At 43.8% G+C, this 25,865-nt stretch overlaps 1 long non-coding RNA gene across 2 annotated transcripts in view; it reads right to left on the bottom strand.

Moving 5' to 3' along the window:
• Positions 1–11,702: 11,702 nt before the first annotated feature.
• The window catches only part of LOC102381494, a 39,192-nt gene continuing 25,029 nt past the window's right edge, over positions 11,703–25,865 (bottom strand). Inside the window, exons 3-4 of one of the 2 annotated variants that reach the window (XR_001358608.1) lie at positions 12,529–12,622; positions 11,703–11,893 (exon numbers count right to left, since the gene is read on the bottom strand). This is a non-coding gene — a long non-coding RNA (uncharacterized LOC102381494). Of the gene's footprint in view, positions 11,894–12,528; positions 12,623–22,545; positions 23,154–25,865 lie in introns of those variants that run through there. The other variant, XR_324685.3, reaches the window with a different exon arrangement.

The following is a 25,865-nucleotide window of genomic DNA, read 5'->3' as shown; positions in this document are numbered from 1 at the left end:
GAAAATAGGACAGACAAAGAAAAACATAACACCAGGAGTCATCAATCTCATTAATTAACCCAACGACATTGTCATAAGAAGAATTTATCTGGCAACCAGCAGGAGCAGATTCCCAATCATTTCACCATGACTTCTTCCTCAGATTAACAATCACATGGGCCCCTGGCAGCTGGCTGTTAACACCGAAAATTATCAGAAATTAATTAGCCAAACACTGTGCGCTCATGTGAATATATATATATTTTTAATAAAGATTATGAAGCCAATAGCTTGCTTGCTGTCATATTGGGAGAGGACATTGTTGATTAAACAAATAAGCTGCAACGCTGCTTTCTGACGGAAGAAAAGGAGGGGGGAAAATCTTTTTGCAAGTTGAATGATAGCCACAGTAACAATAACTAAACACTTGTAAACAGAAATTAAATGACCCATCCTGAAAATAGGGACATATATACAAATTAATTCGGAGAGGCCTATTCTTTTTTGGAGAATAAAAACAAGGCCATTTGCATATTTTCCAGAGTAATCAAACTTGCTGTTTATATCTAGTTGGTTGGGGTGAGATTGGTGGGTTATATGAATGCAAGATGTATTTATTAATTCAGACATTAACCAGTCCATTAAACTGAAAAACAGACGTTTAGGGGAGCTGAACCACGCATCATGAAGCTTATCATCATTACTCTCCGCAGCATCCAGACAGATTAGCAGGCAATATAACTAAAGTACTGACTTTAAATGGCTGATTACCGACCACTCGCAGCTTCCCAAGGACCTTGTCAAAAAGAAATTCTGAATTTCCACACACGTCTCACAAAAGCAGAAAGATGTGCTCATAAAAAATACTCACTGACCTTGTAAAAATTGGGTGTTTTTTTTTTTCCCCATTTGATTTTGGTTTGCATCTTTTCTTGTTTTTTTCCCCCACTGAGCAAAATGTAGGAGAAAGGAGACTCCTGCAAAAAACAGGAGCAACGCCTGGAATGAAATTTAAATCTTATAATCAATGTTGCCCTGGGGGTTTTGGACCCCAGGAGCCAATAAAACACGGGCAACAGATTTCAAGTCGAGACTTATGTGAGAAAGAAGTGGGGGGAGGGGGGGTGTGCAAAAAAAATGGAAAAAAAGAAATAATGAATATGGGGAAATACAGATTCTCAGAGGATGTATGGAAATACTGAGGTCAGAAAGGATACAACTGACACTGGGGACCTGAAAAGAGGATCACAGGTCTGAAATAATACCTTGTAAGAGATCCCAGGAAAAATAAGACTGGCCAGGTTATCATTCCAGGTTAATGTGATATTTTTTCCCGCTGAGAGCTGCAGGCTTGCTAGCTCAGGTTTCCAGCCCCTGCAGGGAGAGATGGGGTCGCCAAGGGTTCTTTGAGTGTCAAGGGAACGGGCTTGAAATGCAAAAGCTATGTTGCAGGTTTCCTGAGAGATCATGGCATGGACGTGGAGCTGTCCAAACTCAGGGAGCAAAGCCCAAAGGATGGCAGCACAGCTTGAAGCGGCAGAAATAGGAGCGTGTACTCTTCCCTAACGGGAAGTGCAAAGACATCGCGAGTCTCGATAAGACGGTGGCGGACTGCATTGTACCCCTAGGACATTTGGTAACCACATGCTAGGGAGTCTGGCGCGCCCCGCGTTCAGCATGGCACTTAAGCAGGGATTTCCATTTCAGGGGAAACCACAGATTGTCTGTGTCTCATTTCATACGGGAACAAGCATCTTGAATTTCCAGTTCAACGGGATCGCCCGTTTTGGTACCCGCTCAATGGGCAGGCAGGTTTAGAGTCAGCCGATAGGCAAATCAAGCAGCTGGAAAATTGTCCAAGCAGTAGGACAGTCATTCACCTGCCTATCACCAGGGAATCATAGAAATGAAGGGCTGGAAGAGACCTCGAAAGATTGAGTCCAACCCCCCGCTGCTCTGGGCAGAAATACTGCTGAGATTAATGATCCCACCAAGATGTCCTCCAAGTCTCCTCTTGAAGACTCCCAAGGTTGGGGACTTTGGTGGACAACCCACCCGCCTGCCTAGCAGCTGGAGGGCAGGGGGACCAGTGAATAGTCAAGAGTTTTGACCCCGTTGATATATTCCTGCAAACCATTTGGATACTATTATATCCATGGGTTTTTAATGGTAAACTGGTTTACTGGATAGTGTTGAACAGGGCTACACCTAAGTAGGAGCTTATAGACAGAGTGGCTTAAGTTGTACTGACATCAAAACCTGTTCAATCTTCCTGTGTCTAGACAAACCATCAAAAGTTTGGATGGGGTACTAGTGACAGAGCTCATGACTTCTGTTCCCAGATGCACAGCTCTCTACCTACTGAGTTAACTAAGCACCTACAATTTGCCAGAAGACTCATTTGCTCCAGAGACATGTCCCATCAAGTAGATAAGAAGATACAGGCCAGTAAGTCACATGGTAATCCCTTTACTCCTATCCCAGTTTTTAGCACAAGGAAGTACTTATCATGTTGGGAGGTAAAAAGGAGAACCACTAATGCTGGAGAGATTAATTTAATTATCAACTTTCTTACCCCAAGAATCACCAAATATAGTCGCCAATTATATATTCAGTGTACAGAGACATCTTTTATACATGTGCATGCTTTCAGTTCCTTACAGTGTTATTTGGGGTACAGTATGTTTTGTTGCTTCACCCCCTGATATATATATATATATATATATATTATATACAGGAGATTTATTAACAGGTGTTTGAGCGTGGTGTTTTCTATGGCTTTTTCTTTTGCTGGGCTAGACAGAGTAGCTGAGTAGATACATCCTGAAAAAAAACACAGTAAGAGCTAGCTTCTTGAAAAGTTTCTTGGATTGCTACTTGGCTCATAAGCTTGTATCCTGAGATGAAGCCCATCTTGTCATCAAGTCTACTTGATGCATGAAGGGTTCAGGCCCAAATGATCAGCCTCATGGTAGATTCTGAAACTCATCTCAAGTTGCTGAAGGACACATGGGGTTTTTTAAGGAGCCAGAATAAATGGTCAAGAAGAAACGTTTCTTTTTGTTGATGCACAGGACCAGCCCCATGAAGCACCCCAGCATTTGAGGACTACATTCAAGAAGTGGGAACTAGACGTCTAAATCCCTTCAGGGATCTGGACATGTGTTTGTCTGTGTTAAAAAAGTGTGACAAGCCCAGGCCCTATTTGTTAGCAAAATCTCTGCATCATTTCCAGAATAACACTGTTTTTTGTATTCTTGCACTTTCGTGGGTAACTTGTCACATCAGAGAGTGTCCATCACGTCTGACTTTGGGGTCATCTGATCCCAGGTGTCTGTCCTGCCTAGTGCAGGGGGCTAGACCTGATGATCTTGCGAGGTCCCTTCCGACCCCTAACAACCTATGCATCTATGATTATATGACTTTATGACTTCAAGACATAAAGCTGCATTACTGATACAACACCATGCATTGCAAGATAACAGCCTCTGGGAAACTTAAAAACCATGTGTTTTCCCCAAGAGGGTAACCCATTAATGCAGGAGTCAAATCTTGCTGGCATTTATCCTATAAGTAGTGAAAGGATACATGGTGACTATTGATTTTAATGCAAAATATAATTATTTTTCAGGAAAGAACTTGCTTTAATAATAGAGTTTGTTCTTCCAGGAGACTAATTGGTGAATTTGGGATTGGTATACTAGATGGTGGCTCACTATTGCTTAAAAAGAAACATTCATTTTTTTGGTCATGTTCTTAAAATGTTGATGGATCCAGAACTCCTTGTTCAACATCCAAGCGTATTAAATGGAACAGAGCCCTGCTTAGCTTCAGCGCTCTGTTCCTCTAGTTAAAAAAAAAAAATTGCATCAGCTCTCAAGTTGCACATACTCCTCTCTAATGAGAAAAAAATAGACATTTTATATAATGATACTCTAATGTGCCTGAAAATAATTAGGGGTGATCATCAAAATGATAGTAGGAAGAATAATTTACACATCATTATGACTATATAATGGTGTATTGGGTGCACATGCATCCAGCGTTTAAGTAAAATATTAATTGGACCATGAAAAAAATCTCACTTTTTTATATTAAATTACCATTTGTGGAATTTCTCCCCTTTTATTTCAGCTGGCTGAGAACACGGGGAAACTCCAAGCTACTCTTTTTTCAGGATTAACATACTTTCTGAGACTTTGGAAGTAATTGAATATTCATTTTATACAGACAAAAGGAAACAGCAAGTGATACATCACAGATTTAAAAAAAAAACCAAAACTTTGCTCAGAATTCGAGTTAAATTGTATCTAACAGCACTGAAATAATTGGACTATCACAGGAAGGTAGGTACTTTACCTTTAGAGATGACACATTTCAGTTTTACCTATTATTATGTCCCACAATAGTAGTGGGTGTTTGTGGTGCGTGGTGATTAAAACAGGGAATCATATTGTTTACTCTGCAGAGTACCTATTTTAAGCTATTTTAAAACTTAATAAATCCATTTAAAAAATGGAACTGATTATCAAAACAGTCTGTTGAGCATTTTGTGGGGTAGGGAAATTTTACTCCACGCGTGGTCGAGACAGGTAAGTAAAGAGGATTGCAGTAGCAAAAGTACTGTTGCACCCTGCCTAAAATTCAGTGTAAAATGGGCATTTGGGCTCTTTAACCCATGGCTCTCTAAGGCAATGATTCTCAATCAGGTGCCAATAGGAGATCCTTTCCAGGGCACCTCAGTATTGAGATGCTGCCTCAATCAATAGTGTGATGAAAACCATGGCATTGCCTGCATGTAGCCCAGCTGAGTTTGGCTCAGGAGGGGATATCATTTGAATTGGAAACTGATTTTCCACTGTGTTAGTTCGGCAAGAGAGAAAGGGAGCGTGCGAGCGCATGCACACACACACACACACACACACACCATTTTTGCTCCCCTTATTCTTGCTACCTGCCTTTAAAGTTAGTAACTACTTTACTCTGGATCTCATTCATCTGTCAGCAGATAAGGCTCCTTGATTTATTTACCTAAACACTTGGCTTCCAAGGACCTGGACTGTGATTTATTTACTCATTATTGTTCAGAGAAAATGTCTGACTCCGTGTTAGGTGCCGCGTCCCCAAAAAAACACTTGCTTGCTATCACGGTTTTGTTGTCAGTACATCGAATTTTCCCTACTTGATCACTTCTTTTCACATCCATCCTTGTCAGACCTGTGGAGCTAAAACAGAGCAACGCGCAGTAGCTGGCCATTACGCGGTGCGACTCTCACAACAGGACTGTGCATCAACGCCATTAAGCCTGTGACCGACTACCAAGAGCCAAGACAGCCTCATGGACTGCTGCCGGCCAGCATCTAGAGCAACGTTTCTCAAGTAGGGTGCTGGGGAGCCCTGGGGTGCCTCCAGATGCTTTGAAGGGTGTTGCAAGGTGTGGAGAGATAAGCAAGGTATGAGGAGATATGCAAAGTAGATAAATGCAGTCGCAGGCCACAACCTATTAAGGATGGTACCTTGCACCGCAGATGTATCCAGGATTTAGTAAAGGGCGCGGGTGCAGTACATGAGACCATGAGGGTGTAGTGGGGAGGTCTGGACGGAGCCCCTGGGTCAGCAGGGGACTGCAGCAAGCTGGAGGTGGAGGCAGCATTTTTCACCGCTGATACTACTTGGTCATTAAGCTGCACGAGGGCTGGAGGACTTCTAAACCTCTTTGGTAACTGAGGAAGGATGGTGTCTCCAGTTCTTCCACTTGTTTCCTGGTGCCAGCATACGAGTGAGCTGCTCTTTTCCAGGCTTAGACTTTCCATCAGCTTTGCAGCATCCATGCAATGTCTACCGTCACATCTGAAACAAGAGATGCATTTGAGTGAAACTTGCATCTTGTTGGTGGAAGACCTCACACGTTCCCGTCACCAAGTGCCCTTACCAGCTTTTCCTGGCTCTTCTGTTCAATCATTGTATGAGCACAGGTATATCCCTTCCTCTGCCTCAGTTTCATCCTCTGGTTAAGTGTCCTCACTTCCAGGACGGTCACGAGACGAAGCTCATTAGGATTTCCCATTAGTTTCATTTGCATGAGGGCCATCAAGTTGAGCCTCTTGAATGAACAGCAAAATCAAACACGCTTTATCTAAATCATACTGACCATAGCGCAGACACCCTTGCTACCATTTAAGAGAGACTTCATCTTGTTTTAGTTTAACTCATTTAGGAGGCAGTTCAAACTGAGCCAAACAAGGTCTCAGTTGTAATAAGAGTGTCCACATAACAGTTTGCATCAGTTTTACATTTGACTTAAGTGAAATGGGTGCAAATTTCTCATGCAGACAAGGCCTAACCCTCCTTTTTTGCTTTGGCAGTATGAGCTACGCAAGGTCTAGTCCCCTTCCAATATGGTAACAGCTAGCTTTATACTGGTATAGCTACCTTTATACTGGTATAATTCAGATATATCCACACTAGGAGAAGGTTGCATAACTTTAACCGTATGGGAATAATATAGTTTTTGAGCTCAGACAAAGTCCAGTTACCTGCGAGGGACTGTATAGAAAGACTGCAAATAGAAGTACTAATGACTTGAGATCACACGGGGAGAGATGAAGAGTTTTCATGGGCAGGTTTGCTGGCTGGGGGGCTGTTTTGTGAAGATGCGCTTGGTTCAGACCTAGACAACACCCGAGCTAGCAAGCTGTCTTGATGATTTTGTCTTGAACCTGCCTCATTCAGGGAACCACCAGCAGCACACTCACCTTTGCGGCATAGGGGGTAAGAGAGCTGCTCACCGGTGGACCTGGAGATGTTTCTCTTTTTCCACTTCACTGGTGGGGTCAGGAAGGCACCTCCCTCTGGGCCTATCTCGCTGCACAGAGGAACTAGCAGCCACTTTTTAGCTCTATCCGTAGTTACCTGATCTCGGATGAAAAGAAGTTGTGAGCTCTTGATGAATGCTCTGCTGAGACAACGTCTGAGGGCCTGCCCTCAGGTGCGAAGATGAGATCCTTCCCCAGATACCCTGCAAAAAAACACACTTCCCCATTAGATCGCAATGAAGGAGGTTTGCCTTTGATGAGGTCCCCTTGTCAGCATCGGGAAGGAAAAAAGCAAAGTGTCCGGTGAGCTAACATGCAGACTCACGCTTCCCCATGGCATCTTGCCCTTGGGACTTAACCTCTTCTGGGAAGACCCCTCTTGCAGGCAGGTTTCCATATTCAGGTTGCTAAGACAGCCGGTGAAAGGCAGGGGCAGATCCAAGGAGGTGTGGTTGCCCTTCTCCCTTCTCGGGAGCCATTCCTGACCCATGCACGCTGCAGGGAGCAGCTGTGCTTGAGCCTGGCTCCCCAGAGGGACAGCGCCAGGTTCCTCTTTGCAACATCTGTTCCAGCCCAGGCGGGAGGCGAAGCAGGCAGGGGACAGGCGCTGGGAGAGAGGGAACTGCACTGCTGCCACTGTCCCCCGATAAGCCTAGCTCCCTGTGCAGCCAGGGACAGCAGCCGCGGCGTCCGGTGGGTTGTCCCCTCCTTCTGATGGGACCTTGTTCAGAGACGCTGAGCTCCGACAGCTCCCATGGACTTACCCCTCCGGAGAATCTGCATCTCATGCCTCCAACATCTTTACCTCTGCTGATGAGGTTCAGCTCCAGCTGCAGAAAGATCATGGCACTTAATGCAACTCTTTCTTCACATTTCTGGCATGAGGCTGCAGAGCATTTCCGGTGTCCTTGCAGAGTGACCGCTCATCAAGCCCTCGCTTCTTGGGGCCTTACTACGTTGGACTTTGCTGCCTGCAGGATTGATATGGGAGCATTAATTCAGACGCACGTACCTGTAAAAAGCCGCTTTGATCTGAGAGAGAAGTTAGTGTGCGGATCAAGTTTGCTTTTGACTATGTTAATAGCTATTACTATTGGCTACAAAACTTTTAAATTGTTAAGCTGCTTTTTAAGCCAAGCTTCAGACTCTTTCACAGAGCAAAGGAACCAAACATCGACGCAGCAAAGGAAACGCCCAAACATGCACATGCAAAGCTCTGCCTTCATTTTTAGTCTTGCATCAGGAGCTATAGTCTGTTAAGAAAACTCCCTATCCAGCTTGTTCTTGAGTATTTATTAAAGAATATGCAATGAATCATATATTACTGGATATTGGGTGTAACTTCACAAAGCTCCTTAAACGTGAGACAAAAAGTATTCTGCTGGTCAAAAGCAAGGTTTCAGAACCGGGCTGAGGTTCATGTAAGAGTATTTCATACAGGCGTTTGAGGCCCAGAGGCCAGTATTTGTCCTGTGTTTCTCATTCCCTTTACAACTGTAAAAACACCCAGCTCAAAGTGTTTTTTGCTTTCGCAAACACAGCCAGAATGCAAGATGCATCTTTAATTGTTTTAATGGAGCCACAAAGCATTGCATTAGACAGCTTTTTCCTAGTTCACAAAGGTCATATTGACATGTCCAGAGTGGTATTTCCTTGTTTTCCAGATAAGATAAAACAGAGGGGAAGTGTTCAGTTCCAGGTGAGTGGAAGAGGCATAAGACCTGGGGAGAAGATAACAGTGTTTGGTGCAGGTGGGAGTTTGTCATGCACGCTTTCCACTCCATTTGCACCCAAGCTTCAACTGCACAGTATTTCTGTGTGTGGAATCAGCCTCTTCTGGGTGCTCACCTTTTACTCCTGGGATAGAGCACAGACAAATGGGAGAGTTAAGTAGGTGGAAGGAAGGAGCTGATGTTCCTTCTCAAATATCACAGTTATCACACACGCTATTCTCCCCTACTCCCCCTGCCCTGGGAACCCATCACATTGAGAGGTCAAATTAAAGCAAAGTGCAGGCTCCTCTACTTCTGGTAATGCTTTTCTCCCTCCGGCCTTGGAAGAGATGCCAGGCAGCCGGGCACAGGGTATGTTGCACTTGCAGATTTTGATGGGCTCTCAATAATTCAATGCAGCTTTTTAAAAATCAGCACACATACAGATTCCCTGTCTTCTGGCTCATATCCTTACCGGTTCATTTAATCCCGTGCACATAATGACCATGACTAGCAGGGACCAACCACAGTCTTAAGGATGCTTCCTCCTATCCCACCCGAATGCTGCTAATCAATACTCCAGGTTCCTGGAGTTACCTTGGTCCAGATCCCCCCTTCTCACTAGGAGCAATTGTTCTTATGCCTTTTGTGCAGCTTATTGAGGGGCAGAAAGGCTCTTTCAGTCTTTTGCTTTAGATTTTCTCACCAACACCAGGCAGGTAGGCTCAATCTGAAGTCTGCGGCTAATTGCACACCCATTAGATGTGGTCCTGGAAGAGGTTTCTTGTGGCTTTGGCAATGGGTCTTGAAGGTGAATATGGCTTTTACTCCAAGATTTAGGGCCAGATCTTTAGCTGGTGTCATAGTGTCCGCTGGTGTGCTGTAAAAATCCTTCCTTCAAGAACATAGTATTCCCGTAATGGTCACACCAGCAACACAGAAGCAACACAACTGTATCAGAAGAGACACGGCTCCCTGTTTATGCATCCAGATATCACATCAGTCCTTAGGCTACAGCATCAAATGGCAGGCTTGTCTTCACCTGTGCCCATTTGAAGCCACTGCTTCCAAGGAGAAAGTGCCCCTTCTTCTGTCCCTATGTTCTCTGTTTCAGATGTGTGGCTTTCCAGGTGGCCGCGCTGACACACACGTGCCTCGCGTGTGCACAGCTCGCTGAGTGATCCAGATCGCTCTGAATCACTGACCAGTCTCCATTATTGACATCGCTGATGACTGCATCAAATGACATAGTGATGAGGACCCATCCTCAATAGAAACAGCCACTCAATGAGAATTGCACATGGAGAATTACATTATTGTCATTGCTATCATTATTATTATTATCCCTTCCTATCCAGAAAGGATCACAGTGGCTTACAACAGCTGACAAACAACCCCCATGGACACCCTGAAGTCTTAAAACACCACCCCCGCATTACTTACCTGCTTTTTATTTCATGTTATGTGTTCCTAGTTGATATGTTATGATTCTGGTCTCTTAATCAAGATGCTATGTGGTACCACGTCCAACAGATGACACGGCCCAAGTACGTCGCATCAGTACTGGCTCTTTTAAACATGCTTGCAAACTTATAAAAAAGTTAGTTTGACAGGATTTTTTTTTCTTTTATAAAGCAGCTGACTTAAATTATATTACCTTTCTTATATTTTATTATCATCTTCTCTTGTCTTCAGTGAAAGCTAAGGCAATTGACTCCAGCTAAGGAACTAGCACTTGGCAAGGTACTGCCTAAAGCAACGGTTCTCATAGTTTCATAATTTCTAGGGTCAGAAGGGACTTGACCAGATCATCAAGTCTGACCCCCTGCCCTGGGCAGGACCGAGTGCTGGGACCATAATACCCCAGCCAGATATCTATCCAACCTCCTCTTGAAGACCCCCAAGGTAGGGGAGAGCACCACCTCCCTTGGGAGCCCATTCTCAACTTCATTAGACTCAAGGCACCCCTTGGAAAATGCCAACTCCTAACTTCCACTCATTTTTTGACTACAAAAAAATATGAGAGCAATTCTTCTGTTGCAAAGGAATCCAGAAGATCACGACAGATCAGAAGGTTTTCAACACTACAGATTCCTATTTGAAATCTCTGGGTTTATCCAGTTTACATCTAACAGTGCAAATACTGCATGGAAAAAAAAAAAACCCTCTATAAGCTGGTAAGAAAATTGTAGTGTATAGCAGGGTGACATAAGGGAGATATAATAAAATCTCATAATATAATTAATTGCGATATTTCCCTCTATTCTTTATATCTTATTTTAAAACCTTGAAACTTAATTACTACTCCCATAAATAGTAAATGTGGGAGAAATATTAATTACTGTGACTAGCTATTGTTCTTCTTCACCAAAATAAGAAATCTATGTTATATTTTGTACATGCTGTTGAGAAGTAAAACAATTGTTAGCTTGAAAAACACTAATATATATATTGCTCTGGGGCTATTTTTATGTATATATTTTGTACTTGCTGTTGAGAATTGTTGGCTTGAAAAAATGATATTATAATGCACGCGCGCACACGCACACACACAGATAGATAGATACACACACGCATTTTTCCCCCAAGCCAACAATTTTCAAAAGCATGTACTATATATATATATATAAAAATAAATAAATAAATAAATAAATAAGTATAGTTTATAGTATAGTATAAATATAGTTTATAGTATAGTATAGTATAAATACACTAAAGTCCTGGGGCTATTTATTTTTATATATACACATATATATATATATATGTGTGTGTATATATATATAAATAAATAGCCCCAGGACTTTAGTGAAAAAAAGCAAAACAAAAAAACCCTATGACTAGTAGGTATTACAGTTGTACAATGTGTGTGTTTGTGTATATATATTATGAAAATCTTTTGAAATGGCAGAATACTTACCAGGCAACATACATTTTTAATGTGATATTTTGGGGGAGCACGAAATGCATTTAGCAGCTCTGCAGAACATGTAATTTAAACAACATTTACTCTGAATGGAAATGCAGATATTACACTCTCTTTCCCCTGCACCACACATGCACAAAAGGAAATGCGGTGAGAAAATTACTTTAATATTGATATTTTTCCTGTAATATAGTCCTTGTTACTGAGCCAGGACAGGGAGCACGGCAGCACATTACTGCCCACGGAGGGTGAGCAGAGATTGGTGTTTAACTTTGTGCCGTGCTTTGTAAACCGCGAGGATGGAGCCACGAACTGAAATCGGGGACCTCTGTGCCTAGTGAAGGGAGAAGAGGCTGGCCAGGTCTGTTGTGCTGGAGTAGCCCCGCGCGCAGGATGTTGCTTGTCCCCTGGGGCCATGCACACAACTCTCAGGTATCCCCTCCTTCCTCTGCTGCCAGGTTTCTCTGGGATAAAATGGGGAAAGCAGTAAATACTTTATTTTGGGCTAATAATGTATTGTGGGTCTAGATGAGAAGGCAGTGAGGATGCCCCCCACACCAGCCTACTAGCCTACAAGTAGCGGGGAAGGGAGTCAAAGCTTCACCTGTTCCCCACCCACCTTGTTGGGGAGAAGCAAGCAAGCAGTTCTAGGCAATTCCTTTATGCAGTATTTGAGCTCAGTCCACAGCTGTCCCAAGACCGTAGATTATTTCCCTCTAAATCTTCCTCTCCAGGAAGCCTCTGTTGGTTCATTGACAGAGGCGTTAATTCACTTTGACTCTGCCATTGTCACATGGCAATGCAGCTCATCGGTTTAGACAATTTAGAAGTCTAGAAACTGCTCTAAATTATGGCAGCCAGGGTTACTGGAGCACAATATACCTCTCCAGGGCACTTTCAGTCCTGCTCCACTCGAGATTGTCCCCTTCAGGTGAGGGGCAGAGGTGCAGGTGGCACAGGACAGTTCACCGCTATATATAAGTGCAGGTTTTGGAAGAGGGGGATAGTCCATCAGAGCGAACAAGAGAAAAGAAAGCCTCTCATCTGTTTTAGTGATACCCACAAACACCTTACGCATATCAGGAATTTCAATACACACCTTTCTAAATTTGATAATGCCTGGCAATAATCTTCCCAAAACATGCTTTGCTTCCTTGGGTTTTTCCAAAGTGTGCTCCCACAATTAGATTTCCCTAAAAAAAAATACAATAATATTATTGTATAAGAATGTCCTATTACCATACAAATATATTTAATCAAAGTAATAGCTAGATCTAAGGCTTCAGATTGCCACAATTGCTCCTTTTTCCCCCCCTTCTTGTCATAATTCTCCCAATGTTTTATTATACAACGTGGATTATTTGATACGATAGGCATGAAACAGGGTGTTTCCAGTTTATGCTTCCAGCAACACTGAAAATGTGCTCCAAGTCCCTATTATTATACGGGGTAGAACTAAGGAAGAGAAAGAGTGGATTTGCCAAAAATGACTTTGTTTAAAAGGCCTCTACATTCAATTATAAAACATATAAAACCAGGAATCACTGTCTATGCACAATTGCACCCCTACATAATAATGCAAGGCTTTAAGTATTGCTCCATTTGCCTCTGCAGTGCTTTGAGGACAACTCTTCTGTAATACTGTATAAGAAATAGGAATGCACTCATCTGGATGGTGCTGAGCTCCCCTGGGATGTGCTGATGGCAAGAACCACTTTATAAGACCTAGAGAGAAGCAGTTAAGCAGGCATCAGACAAAGTAGTCTGTCCTCTACAAAAGCTTAGGCCTCTCTGAACCAGCTAGTCCTTAAAAACAAGGCAGGGCAGGGCAGCATCTTAGAGACTAAGTATTATCATATACAGATACGCACACTAACACCCGTTTGCTCCTAGCTATGTTCTTCAAAACCTTAAACCTAGATTTGTATAGCATAGGTTATATATACTCAGCCTGTTGGACTGGGAAAGCTCTCCCCCCTTTATTCAGCACATTCGCGGTCAAATAATAGTTTCTTTAAATTCTCTGTGCACATAGGAGCAATCATAACCCTATTGAAACCCCCGTCTCCTCCCACAGACTTCAGCTGGAGCAAGATCAAGCATTGTGCTCCCTAGGTGTTCCTCCTTGCCAGCACTCTGGCAAGTCATGGCTCACAAAAAAATAAGACCCTAGTTCTTCTGATAGATATGTAATATAGCTATAGATGTAATATAGATATAGCAAATAATAACAGTAGTAGTAATATTACAGTAAGAATAACAATAGTCATATATTGTATTGTATTGTGCGCGCGTGCATGTGTATACACACACGTATACATGTACATCTACAAATGCATACGCACGCTACTCCGTCTATTTTATCAGCAACAGATTTGAAGCCGTTTCTGCAGCTACGGTTGAGTCAGCAGTCCTTGTTCATGGCTTGGTATTTTCCAGGAACAAATTCTCTTTTATGTGCCGTTCTGGGATGTATTTAAGGAGGAGCAGGATGGCATGACCTGCAAGCCTTGTATAGGAGACTATCTGGGTCAGCTAATAGCATGGTGTAAAGTGCCCCTGGAATGTAGATGAAGTATTGTTGCCAACCCATATTATTCTCTATATCATGCATTTCAATGAGTCTAACGTCTACAGACAGTCTTAAAGTGGATGCTGTCACTACACTAATGCCTCCTTTGCTTACAAATTCAGTTTGAATTTGCTCAGTCAAGGGAAGAAGATACCTAATAAGGGCAACATTTGACTTCATTCTGCATTATTGCCACTCGCTCTCCAAGTGACCAGTTCAAATGGAGGAGCTTAATAAAACTTTTTGGAATACTTTAGCACATGAATACAAGAAAAAGCAGCTGCTTCTCCTGTATTTCATGCCAGAATTTTTTTTTCCTAAGGAGGGCTGGAATAGATCCTATTGAATTTCCACTGAACTCGGCAGGGAAGGACTGCAAGAAGAGCCCTTAAATCTTCTTGTTTCTTTGCAGGAAAAACAAAAACCCAACCCCTGAAGCAAATACCGTGCGGAGTTCCAGTAAGTTATGAGTTTCTGCTTTGCCTGATGCCATTTGATGTTGTTTCCTTCTTGCTGCTGAATCATGAGCTTCTAAACACACATTTTAAGTGCTTCACCTACTACTTTCACACATTTGCTGATTCACGCAGGAAGTCGTTAGCAACGACCAGAGTACAGAGATGCGATGTCGGCAACAGCACATCAGGAGAGCGTAGATGATTGCATTCAGGGAAGTCTCTGTGTTTTCGCAGGGACCCTACAAACCCTGGAGGGAGCACCCGGTAGGCAATATTAACCTGGCCAAAGTTTTAAGGGCAAAATTCTGCAGTGAACAACACCCTCCCGACCTGTGCTGCCGGGGAGGCACTCTGCCTTGCGTCTGTGCAGTCCTAATGACTCGAGCTGGAAAATTTGACTTTGAAAAGACGTAAACCCACAAGTTACAGTTTTCACTATCCTTCATTGTTCATACAGGGGCCCATTGGGTCCATCAAAGCAAGCAGGCAGGCAGACTTTCAAAGGCATGGAGCTTCTATAATGTCCCAACTCCTGGCTCATGCAGCATCTCTAACCCACAAGACCCTTCAGTATTGCTCATGGCCACAGGAAACTTTTTTTTCCCCCCCAATGGATACATATCCTCAGGTTCACAGGGTGGTCCAAGGACAATACTGCCAGCTCACCACGGGTACCCAAGAGCCGGCACAGGTTGGAAGGTCTCATTGGCCTTCACGACAGGTTCCAGCTGCTCAGTGCTTCTTAAAGATGCGACCCTTTCATTTATATCCCCAGTTGTGGCCATATCAGGTGTGAAGCAACCGGTTTTGGCCCTTGTGTGTATTGACTTGGGAAACAACCCATGTATGAAACAATTACGCTCGCTCCTGCAAAATGACCACAGCACTGCTAAATACGTGCCCTGCTTTTTCCACAGTGCCCTACTTTTTTCACAGCACTTGTTTTTGACTGGCCATGCTTCACCTTCCCAACAAGGAAGAGCTCCCATTGCAATGGGTTTGCATGCAACAAACCATAAGGCCACTGGAAAGTCTCTCTTTTAGGCCAGGGATAGATTGTCAAGCTCATGGAGACCGAGCCTCTTCCATCCCACCATAGAGGGACCCCAACCTTACCCAAAACCTCTTTGGAGAAAATCACTTTGGTACAGCCATTTTTTTTTCAGAGGCGTAATTACATCTGGCTTTTGCCCATTATAGCCCCTGCTTGCCAGGAATGCAAACTTGCTAGTTCCCTAAGATCCTACAACAACTAAGCAAAAGTTTAGTTTGATGAATGATGCCATCATCTTTAAGACCTTGTGAGGTCTTCTACTTCAATCTTCTGCTCAAGGCAAGACCCATCCCAGCCAAGTGCTGTATTCAGAAATCTGTATCCCAAGTGCCAAGTTCCAGAAACATTGTACAGCTCCTTGCACCTAGCACAAATGCATCCTGGGTAGGGCACCCAGGACCAAAAACACTATTATTATTCTGCTTGGAGATATCTAGTCCATAGCCATTTTTAAACGACTTGTTAGTAAAGTGATTTGACGATTAAAAAAAAAAAATTACAGTTCGATTTATCTCGTTTCCTCCATTCAGGCAACTTAGTTCACTTTCTGAGCATTTCCTCTTCGAGCTGGGAAGAAGAGAATAAAAAGGAGAGGAAACATTCACCGTAACAATGAATTCCACATCTTAGCAAGGGATCGGGTTTGTGAAATCCACAACGTCGCCCAGCAAACATTACCCAGAGAAAGAAATTGCCCTTGCGTTCAAATGCTTAACTTTTAAGGAACTTCACATTTTATTTCATATATAATTCTTGATTTATTTATTTTTAAACAGGTTGGCAGAGACACGGGGAGGGAGGGGGGGTCATGCTTAAAAGGCTGGCGCCGCAACATTTCCAACAGGCCGCTGAAAACAGTCGAAGCAAACACAGTCGCTTCACGCAGGGAAGGAGAAGGGTACAGGGAATCTATTTGTGGAGTTGAACCACTGTTTCTGGCTGGCCCGGGGCGCCCGGGAACGGCCAGCAAGTGCTGTGATTTTGCAAATAAGCCGTGGTCTCGATATAGTTTAAGGGCGACTATTCCTCTCCAGCTTTGCAGGAAAATCAATATCTTGTTTTCAGATGTGTAAATGTAGTCGTCTCTCTGAAGTGCCCCGGTCAGTTTACCACACGTTCAGCAGCTGCTTCTTTCCAGGCTATCCCACGATTCCCAGGCGATGAGGATTGACAAGGCAATGATAAACTAATGTGCCCCCTCAGCTCTGTGCACTGCCCATTGTTCCAGCAGCTGAGACCCTCTGCTTCTATTTGCTTTCTCCCACATACATTATTCAACAGCACAGGAAAAGGCCAAGAACCTCTTTCATTCAGGAATTCTGTATTAAAATAATCAATTTCCAACTGAAGCTGGGAAGGGAGGGCTTGCTACAGGCAAGGCCTATTAATAAGCCACCAGCCTCTGCCATTTGCATTGGAATCATGCGATCATGCAGCAACATATTATTATTTTTCTATTCCATTCAAAAAGGACAAAGAAATCTAAGATTTTTTTTTTTTTACACTAAAATGTTCATTAAAATTGCTTTACCCAAGGCTGTAGGTTGTAGCCGTGTTGGTCTAAGGACGTAGGCGGACAGAGATCTTAAGGTGAATCTCCTATCTTTTCTGAGACTGACTTAAAATCTTTTCTTAGATCAATAGTTGGAAAAAAACAAGCTTGCGGGTTTAAAAACCCTTCGTCAGGCTGAGGAAGCCTCTGCAGTTGGGGTGCATTCTTCCTGGGTGGAATAAATGGTCATGAATTGCTTTACCAAAGTTAGACTCGGTCACCAATTCGCCCGTAAGCCTCTCTCTTATAAGCGATAAGATTTCCTTGGGATACAACTCGATACAGGTCTTGGGCTAAGGGGGAACAGCTGCACTTTAAAAATAAAAATGGATTTGGGGGGAGAAAAAGGGAAAAAACCTCCCCTCTGATTAAAGCATTTTGTTCTGGTGTTGGGAGGGAAGAACTAAAACAAAAAAAAAGCCATGCTCAGGAGTCTGGAAAGCCAGATTCTCTGCCTTTGCCACCTATGGGAGATTGCTCAGCAAACGTATCCTGCAAGGTGCTCGACCAACGCTGCGTGGGATTCAAGTGAGATGTCTCGCTTCCAGGAAGAGCTGTGCCAGAGCCAAGACAGAAGAGTCGCTATTCCCACCAGGGAGCAGAGAAGAAAGTTGTTCAGGGTTTTCCCCTTTGGCTACCTTTGGGTCAGGGGGATTAGCTGGCAAAGACAAGCAGTCCACCCTCGCCTTCCCGCATGCCATGCAAGGAGCCTGCGCAGGATTGGGCCCTCGCTGGGAGTGTCTTTCTGTGTATTTGGGCCCAACCCTTCCTTTGCCCTTGTGCTAAAACCACCTTCTTCAAGTGGCTGAGCTATCCACTGGAGCTTTTCAGTTCCTAACTCGGGAGTACTCACTTCTCAGCCTGCAATTCCCCATGGTATCCAGAGCTGGAGGTTTTTGCGGGGTTATGTTGACTTGTTTTTTAATCTTAATAAGGGAATTTTAGGTGCTAAAAAGAACAAGCAATTAGAAATGACAATTACCTAAGGCCCAATCCTCTGGCAGTGACAGCAATGGGAAAAGTCGGGCCATTTTCCAGGGACTTTGACTTCTCCTCATCCCCACTTGCACTCTCTTTTCTGTGCCCACATTTGCTTAGCGTCTCATTTTTCCAAAGTGCCCTTCCCATGCATGCTGCAGCTTCTGCTTTGTATTTCTGCTGCCTCCTCTCCTTGAGGATGGCCAGGAGCTTTACAAAAAATGAACTAATTGACCTCATTGCTTTGGCACCAGGTCAGCATTATCCCTATTTTCCAGATGAAAAAAAGATGAGTCCCAGGTGTAGCAAGCCACGGCTAGGAAAATGGCCCGAGCAAAAACAAACCCACACAAACCTTAGAGGCCGCTGCTAGAAATCTGAACTCAGGTGAGTGCAAAGAAACCCCCCCCCCAAAGAATTAGCCTCTGTGATGAGAGTGAGGTCTGCGGGAGTTTTTAATCAAAGTGCTTTCATCTCATCTCATTGCTAAATATGCTGGCTAAGTAACAGGTACCTCTATGGTACTGCGGTTCTTACCGGGAAACCCACCTGATGCTCAACTATGCAAAGCCCCCTTTTTAAGGTTCGATGGGGACCACGGTCTGCTCCTAGCACCACGGTGGGACTCCGTGCCGGACTAATGGGATGGGTAAAGTCTAATGCGAGGCACTGAACTCCTAGCTCCATTAAGCTAATCGGGTTTGCCGCTGCGTAAGCAGCACCACGCAGCTATTCAGCCTCTTGCTTTTTCTCTCCGAGGATTTATGACGCTGCCCAATGCCGGAAGAGGTGTGAATCACTTGCTGAACAAACGGTGAAGCATTTCTTTGTATCAAAGTTTCCCAGGACCTGAACCTGCCACCAACTTGCATTTTCACTCTGTCAAACCAACAGCTGCCTTGGGCTAGGATTGCCGTGCATGAGGTCCTTACGTCCTGTGGAGGAAGTAAAGTAGAGTATGGTCTACCTAGCTCAAACGCCTATGTAGGGGAGTACGGTGGCATATCGCTCCCCAGGCCTCCTGTGCTCCAGCGACTCCCTTCACAGGCTCGAGAGCAACCTCTGGAGGTCGTCGTTTCCGTGCAGGTGGAAATTGTTGGAGATTTATGAGAGCTGTGATGGACCAAGATCATCCCAGGGATCATTTATGAGAGCTGTGATGAATCCAGATCATCCAGGGATGTGGTTGTTTCAGCATCATCTGGGACAACCTTGCTCCCGGGTGTCTGACCCCAGGCAAAAACAGCCTTCCATCCCAATCTAGACGGTTGTAACAGATAACCCTCTGCTCAGGCTTTCTTGTTGCTCCCCTGGACATTTAACAAATCCTCGCAGAGTTTATCAAATTGCAGTATTCCAGCACTGAGGCCAAGCGTTGACCCTACTGATTTCAGTGGGAACCACTTACATATCTGAGAACAGGACTTGACTCTTGTTGGTCCTTCAAAGACTCATGGGCATCCCATCCCCTAGTGCCCTTCACTATTATGTGTTTCAATGTTGAACTTTGGAGATTGCTGTGATAAGATTGGGGCCTCATGGTGCTGGGCACCAGACCAGCACAAGACAGTCAACAGATGGGCATGAGAGAGTCCCAGAAGAGTAGACACGCATGCCCAAGTTCACTTAGTAGCTCTGGGACTAGACTTCCTCATCCTAATCCTTTGCTTTCTCCATTGAACAGCACTGCTTCGCCAAGTCTTAAGGATACTCAGAAGTTTCTCTCTCTAATTTCAGAAGAAATACTTGAGCCTGACTAACACACACACTATTTCCCCATCAGGCTGCACATGACTTATCCATACTACCCAAAACACATTTGTTCTTGCACAGCCTGGCCTTTAAAGTAAGAGCTCATATTCATACTTTCCACATCCTCTAGACTTAGACACCAGAAATACTTATTCCAAAATTGTCTCTAACCCTAAAGCACATATTTGCCTTTACAGCTGCAAAGTCCCATAGCTAAACCTAGCTTCCAGACAGCATTACATCTCTCAGATGGTCATGGATTAACTAAGATTCAGAGTCAGCCCCCATGTCTACAGCCAAGTCAGCCCCAAAACTGTTTTAGCCAGGCTTGTTGCAGAACCACATGCACTGAAAACCCTGAAGATTTAGAAAGGCACTTTTATGCCAGTGATCATTGATCCATAAAGTCCCATACCCACCTTCTGGCAGTGATTTGTTCTTGATGCTTTGGAAGAAAAGGCCGAAGCACTATCTCAAAACACTTTGAGACGCAACTTGATGAATGATGTCACCGGAAGGGAAGGCAAGTCTTCATCCTGATTTTATCTTCAAACTAGCCTGTAACTTAATGGAACGATGCACCTGTTCGCTTCTAACTCTGCTACAAAGCGGTGAACCATCTCCCCTTGGCCTCTGATGCCCATCCACAAGAACCCTGTAACTTCATTGAAATGACCCAAAATTGACACCGGCCCAAGCGAGAGCACAATTTTCCCGTTAACTACAGAATATATCATGTGCATTCAAAGAAGTGTTTACCAGGTTTTTTAGATTCCTGCTATGCTATCTAGCTAGTAATGCTAGATCGCATATTTTTTCTCATGAAAAATGCCAAACTTTGAATTTTTTTGTCTCGATTCGGGGGCGGGGAACGACCTCTCATAATTTCCCACAGGACCGAAACTCCATTCTTCCTCCACCCCTACTGCTAATGGGAATGCATTTCGTTAGTACATTTTGGTGAGCAGATTTAAACAAAAGAAAAGAAAAATGCCAAAACAGGTGGCTGCCCACGAGCTACACCTTGCAGGCCGGACCTTGGGGTCCCAAGCCCTGGCATAACATTGGCAAGGGGCAGCGGACCACACTCAGGGTTTCACAGGGCAGATCTCTGCCAGTTGTGGAGCGAGCTGCGTTCCTCCGTCATGCTTCATCCTTCCCGATCCAGAGAGGTGCTGAGTGCCCCGAGCTAGACTTGGGAACCACGAGCACTTGGCACATGCGGGTTCTAAAGCCACGGTGCGCACGATCCCGTTTCCGGGTGGGATTTCTTTACAACGCCTGCCTACGGAAGAGCGAGCTTCGACAAGGAAGCCGGGCGAACGCGAGGTGATGCTCGTACCGTATATGTGCAGAAAAGTGGGCTCTCCAAATAGGCGTACGCCTGTGCCAATAAGATCCCACACGCATTCCAGATGAGCACATTCATGAGCTCCTATTATCATCGGTGGGAGGGGGAAGGGGGGACGTCCATGTCTGTACGTGTTTTCTGTGCTAATCTGAGGGCTGGCCCAAATCCCAGTACTTGGGTCACTTGTACACAGAGTTCTCATTGTGACTCGGGGGTAAAATGGCAGCTTCTCAGTTGTGCTTTGAAACTATGCATTTTTTAAAACTTGTGTATGCATAAGCCTCTTATTTAATGAATGCCTCCCTTTGTATTTACATGTTCCACCATCCACAGAACAAATAGGGTTTAGTCATTTGAGAGTGAAAACTTCTAGTCCTCAAGGAAAAGCAGAAGAAGGAGGGGAGGTGCGGGGGGGAACTAGTAGCTATTTTGTGGAAGTGATAAAAATGGGTTAGTCCCTTCGTTTAGTCTGACCGGATCATAACCATATCCCAACGGATGCAAATCTATTGGCTTTAAATCACTTTCTAAATGAGTTTCTGGAGGGACCGAGGAGTTTCGTTAAGGTTTTGTATTTTAAATGTAACCAAATCCCATTTTGTTTCCTGCGGTGATTTCAGAATTTAGTCACCGGGGAAACATTATATAGGGGGTGATATACTGGCCTGAAACGAGAACTATTTTACCTGATGGGGACGGCGTCTTAGTCTACCCTTTGCATTTCTTTTTTGATTTCCCCTTTCACAGTCAGCCGCCGTACTTTTCATTTATTTATTATTTCCCACAATTTGTAGACGACAGAGATCATTTTACAGGATTCAGCAGCCCAGATTGGAGTGTGCCTCAAGCAGCATTTTAAGATGTCATGATTTCCAAATGGAAATAGTTATAAATTAGTTCTTGGGCACTCCAACTCATTTATAAGAGTGGGTCGAGAAACTCTTCAATATTAATTAGTAGCCTGTGAATTCAGTCTATGCAATTATGAGGAGACAGTTCTCCGAGTATGAAAGAACCAACTTATCATATTTTTGAATTCCCCATCTAGAAGCTTGAATATTTTTGTATTTCCATATTTCTCAAGTAGCACTTAATTTAATCTTAGCCCCATTTCTTTCAATAAACCATTGTTGCATCTCTTAAGCAGCACAGCTTCCTCCTCTAACTCATCTCCCCGTGAAATTGGTTTAATGAAGCAGAAAGGTATGAAGCATTAACAACACTGGAATTCATGTGGTAGCACTTCATTTTTCAGAGGCACTCACATTTCCTACCTAATTTATAAAATCAGCACACAAATGATTTTTATCACAGCCATTACATCAGTATAAATTACTGCCTTTTCTATAACACGGCAGTTAGTCAAACTGTTGAAATGATATCTATTAGTCATGGAGAGGAGGGGGAAAAAAAAAAAAACCAAAAACCTGTAGGGAAGATTTGGTGTAAAATGAGGACTGATAGGGGCCTTATTGAAACACTCATATTCATTTACAATAATGAACTTCGATGGGGTATATTTTGCAAGTACGCAAAGGAAAATTAGCACGTGCATGCACAGAGTAAAGCAGATGGAGCAATTTGTTATAGGCCAGGAAGGACAGTCAGCAAACAAACTATGTGGTGGCTCGGGCCGTCAGCAATGCAATTAGTAGGGAGTTCTTCCTGTTCAGCCAGGCCATAGATTTCACCAGCCCCAGTTATTGTCCTACGGCTCCTCCCCAGGTTTGCCATGTGTCTCATTGTCGGGGCTCTGTCGGCCCATTTTTGTGCAGCGTGGCTCCTTCGAGTCATATTTTTCCTCCCAAGCCTTCTCTGCAGACCGTTACCAACCGGCACCCTCGTTGTTTCGACTTCCGTCCGAGCTAGCGAGACTCGGCTGACTGCCACCCATGTTGCTAGACAGCCGCAAATAAAATGACGCTTGCTGGGAAAAGCTTTGATAAATGTCCTCTGCTTCCTAGGCGGCCAAAACAGGGTCTGAGCTGTTCTCACAGGACTTCAAGCCTGGTTCATGAAGTGGAGCATATAAAAAAATTATATTTATGTATAGATCTCAATCTATATAAATCTATATAGATATGTATCAAATATATAGATACAGATCTCTGTCGATACAGATCTATCTATCTACATATACACAGAGAGAGAGATGTATTGATAGAGATCTGTATCTATATAGATGAATCAGTTATATATATGTATTGACAGAGATCTGTATCTATACAGATGTATCAATTATATACTTAGAAATGTATCAATTTTATATATATATATATATATATATATATATATAGATCTGTATCTATATAGATGTATTGATATATAGATGTATCTATATAGAAGTATCAATTTTATTTATATATATCTATATCTATATATCTATAGATATATAGATAGATTATATATCTTATATATAGATAGCTATAGATATAGAGATCTGTAGCTATATAGATGTATTGATATATTTATTATATATAGAGAGAGATGTATCGATATAGATCTGTATCGATCTATATCTCTTTCTATATATATAGTTATAGATTAATAGAGTCATATCTATATTTCTGCCAGCACCACAGATAGACAGCTCATGCTTGAAAATATTTAGCCCTAATATTTAGCCCTTTCCCTATGTCAGCTATCGTTACCATCTCCTCTGCTTCTCGGACAAGCCTTTTGATGCCTCTGTCCTGGCTACCTATCATGTATGTAGGGCTCCCTCCCAACACTGACCTGTGAATTCATCTCTTCATCAGCTCCCTCCTCAACACCTGCCTTTACTGTGATGTCCACAGGGAAGCACCACCTGCTAATGGTTGGACAGAAGGCCAGATTGATACAGGAATGAACTAACTCCTTCAGAACCATCAAGTTCTCTGATAATCTGATTTCCTAAACCTCCTACTATCAGCACCGCTCCCCTTGTCCTCCCAGGTACCTTCCCTTGGTTGCACCCACTTGCTGCATCCTATTGGAAAGCTTTGTGCAGCGGGGCTGTGCCGTTGAAATGTCACCGCATTGTGGAGCTCTTGCATTCCTGGGTGCTCCATGTAATGAAGGGAGTTTCAAGATTTAAAATAAAAAAAAATATATATATATCTGAACTGTTTGCGGTGTAACAAAAAATCAACACCCTTGTACACGCGTGCTGTAAACAGCTCAGCTAAGTTAGTTATCCCTTTCTGAACCTTAATTGCTCCCCTTGTCCTCCCAGGTACCTGGGCCTTAATTTCTGCATATGTTATGATTTAACAGGCTGAAGTCCTTTTCATTCCCCACTACAGGGGCTTTTCTTATTTTTCTGTATGCTCAAAGATAGGCAACACTGGCATAGCAGTGTCTACTGATGGCACCTGGTGGCTAAAGCAGAGAAATGCTTGGAAATATGAACAAGGAAGATGGAGCAGGGAATAGGAAAAAATGGGATAGGAAGTAGGTAGCAGAACTTTTTTTTCCCATACTGAACACTGCAAAAAATAAAAATTGTTGCTACTGAGCAAATACTGCTAAGCCTTAGAGAAACATCTTCTATGACACTTGGACAGATTATGCCTTTTATGACAAGTGCACAAGGGAAAAAAGTTTCTTCCCCATATGTTCCCCCATCTCTCTCCTTTGAAGTCCTTGCAGGAGCAGTGAGGCAGGGGCACAGGACCAGGGCTCCCTTTCCTGTCAGTGGAGATACCCAGCCATTGATGACAGAGCTTCCCGCATCCTCAATAAAAGGTCTCATAGCCCCCGATACTAGATTGCCACAGTACGGCCCGCTGGCTCTGCCCAGGGTGGCTTGCAAGCCTGACAGGTATTGGCAGGGCACGGTGTCCCCAGGGCTGCTTTTTTTTGGGCAAGCACAGCAAATGGAAGGTGCATGGGATTCAAGGGACGTTAGAGTCGCTCCCCAACTACAAACCTGTGGCGTGCTTATGCCACATTTCTCCAGGAGACTTCCTCCTCCCCTCCTCTTCTTTCTACATTAGCCTTATAATTAAATATGCATCTCACTAAGGACATATTGCGTTGATAAAGGTAGAAAAAAAAATCAATGCAAGGGAAAGTTCACTTATCATTCGCTTTTGCCTTCCTGCAACACCATTAGGAAACACAACGAGATATTTGACTTTGAAGTCCTCGTGTTAATGCTACAACTACAGCAGCTGCGAATGAGGGGGCCACTTCTATGGTCCAATAGCACAGCATTGCCCAGCCAAAGGGCTTAGGCTAGCTGGCCGCCAAGGGATTTCTGCCTTTGGCTTCCAGCATCACAGGGGCAGCTGAAGCTGCCGTGATGCAGGAGACAGGGCTGGGTGCAATCCCGACTCCTGGGACCTCTAGGCTGTGCCCTGGTCCCTTTAAGCTGGTTCATTCTCTTCCAACATATGCTGGAGAACGGATAAGCAGCAGGACATCCGGTAAGGGCTCCTGGGCCGCATGCCAGGATGAGGTCCACAGCATTGTGGGGAGGAATATGAAATTATTAGGATGGTTATAATTTGCATTCCTTTACCACCTAGAGACCTCAGGAGAGAACTTTGTACCCGACGCATTGGCTTCAAGAGCTCACAAGCAAAATAGAGAAGATGGATGAAGTGTGGGAGAGGAAACCGAAGCAAAGTGATTTGCCCAGGGTTATACAGCCGGTCAGTGGCAGAGCCTCGAATCAAAGCCTGGTTGGTCTCCTGTGAGCCAGCCCAGTGCCCTGTTCACAAGACCCAGCCC

This window comes from Alligator sinensis, unplaced genomic scaffold (assembly GCF_000455745.1).
Source record: "Alligator sinensis unplaced genomic scaffold, ASM45574v1 scaffold1584_1, whole genome shotgun sequence".
NCBI classification, from domain to species: Eukaryota; Metazoa; Chordata; order Crocodylia; family Alligatoridae; genus Alligator; species Alligator sinensis.
This window is presented reverse-complemented; position numbering and strand designations above follow the sequence as displayed.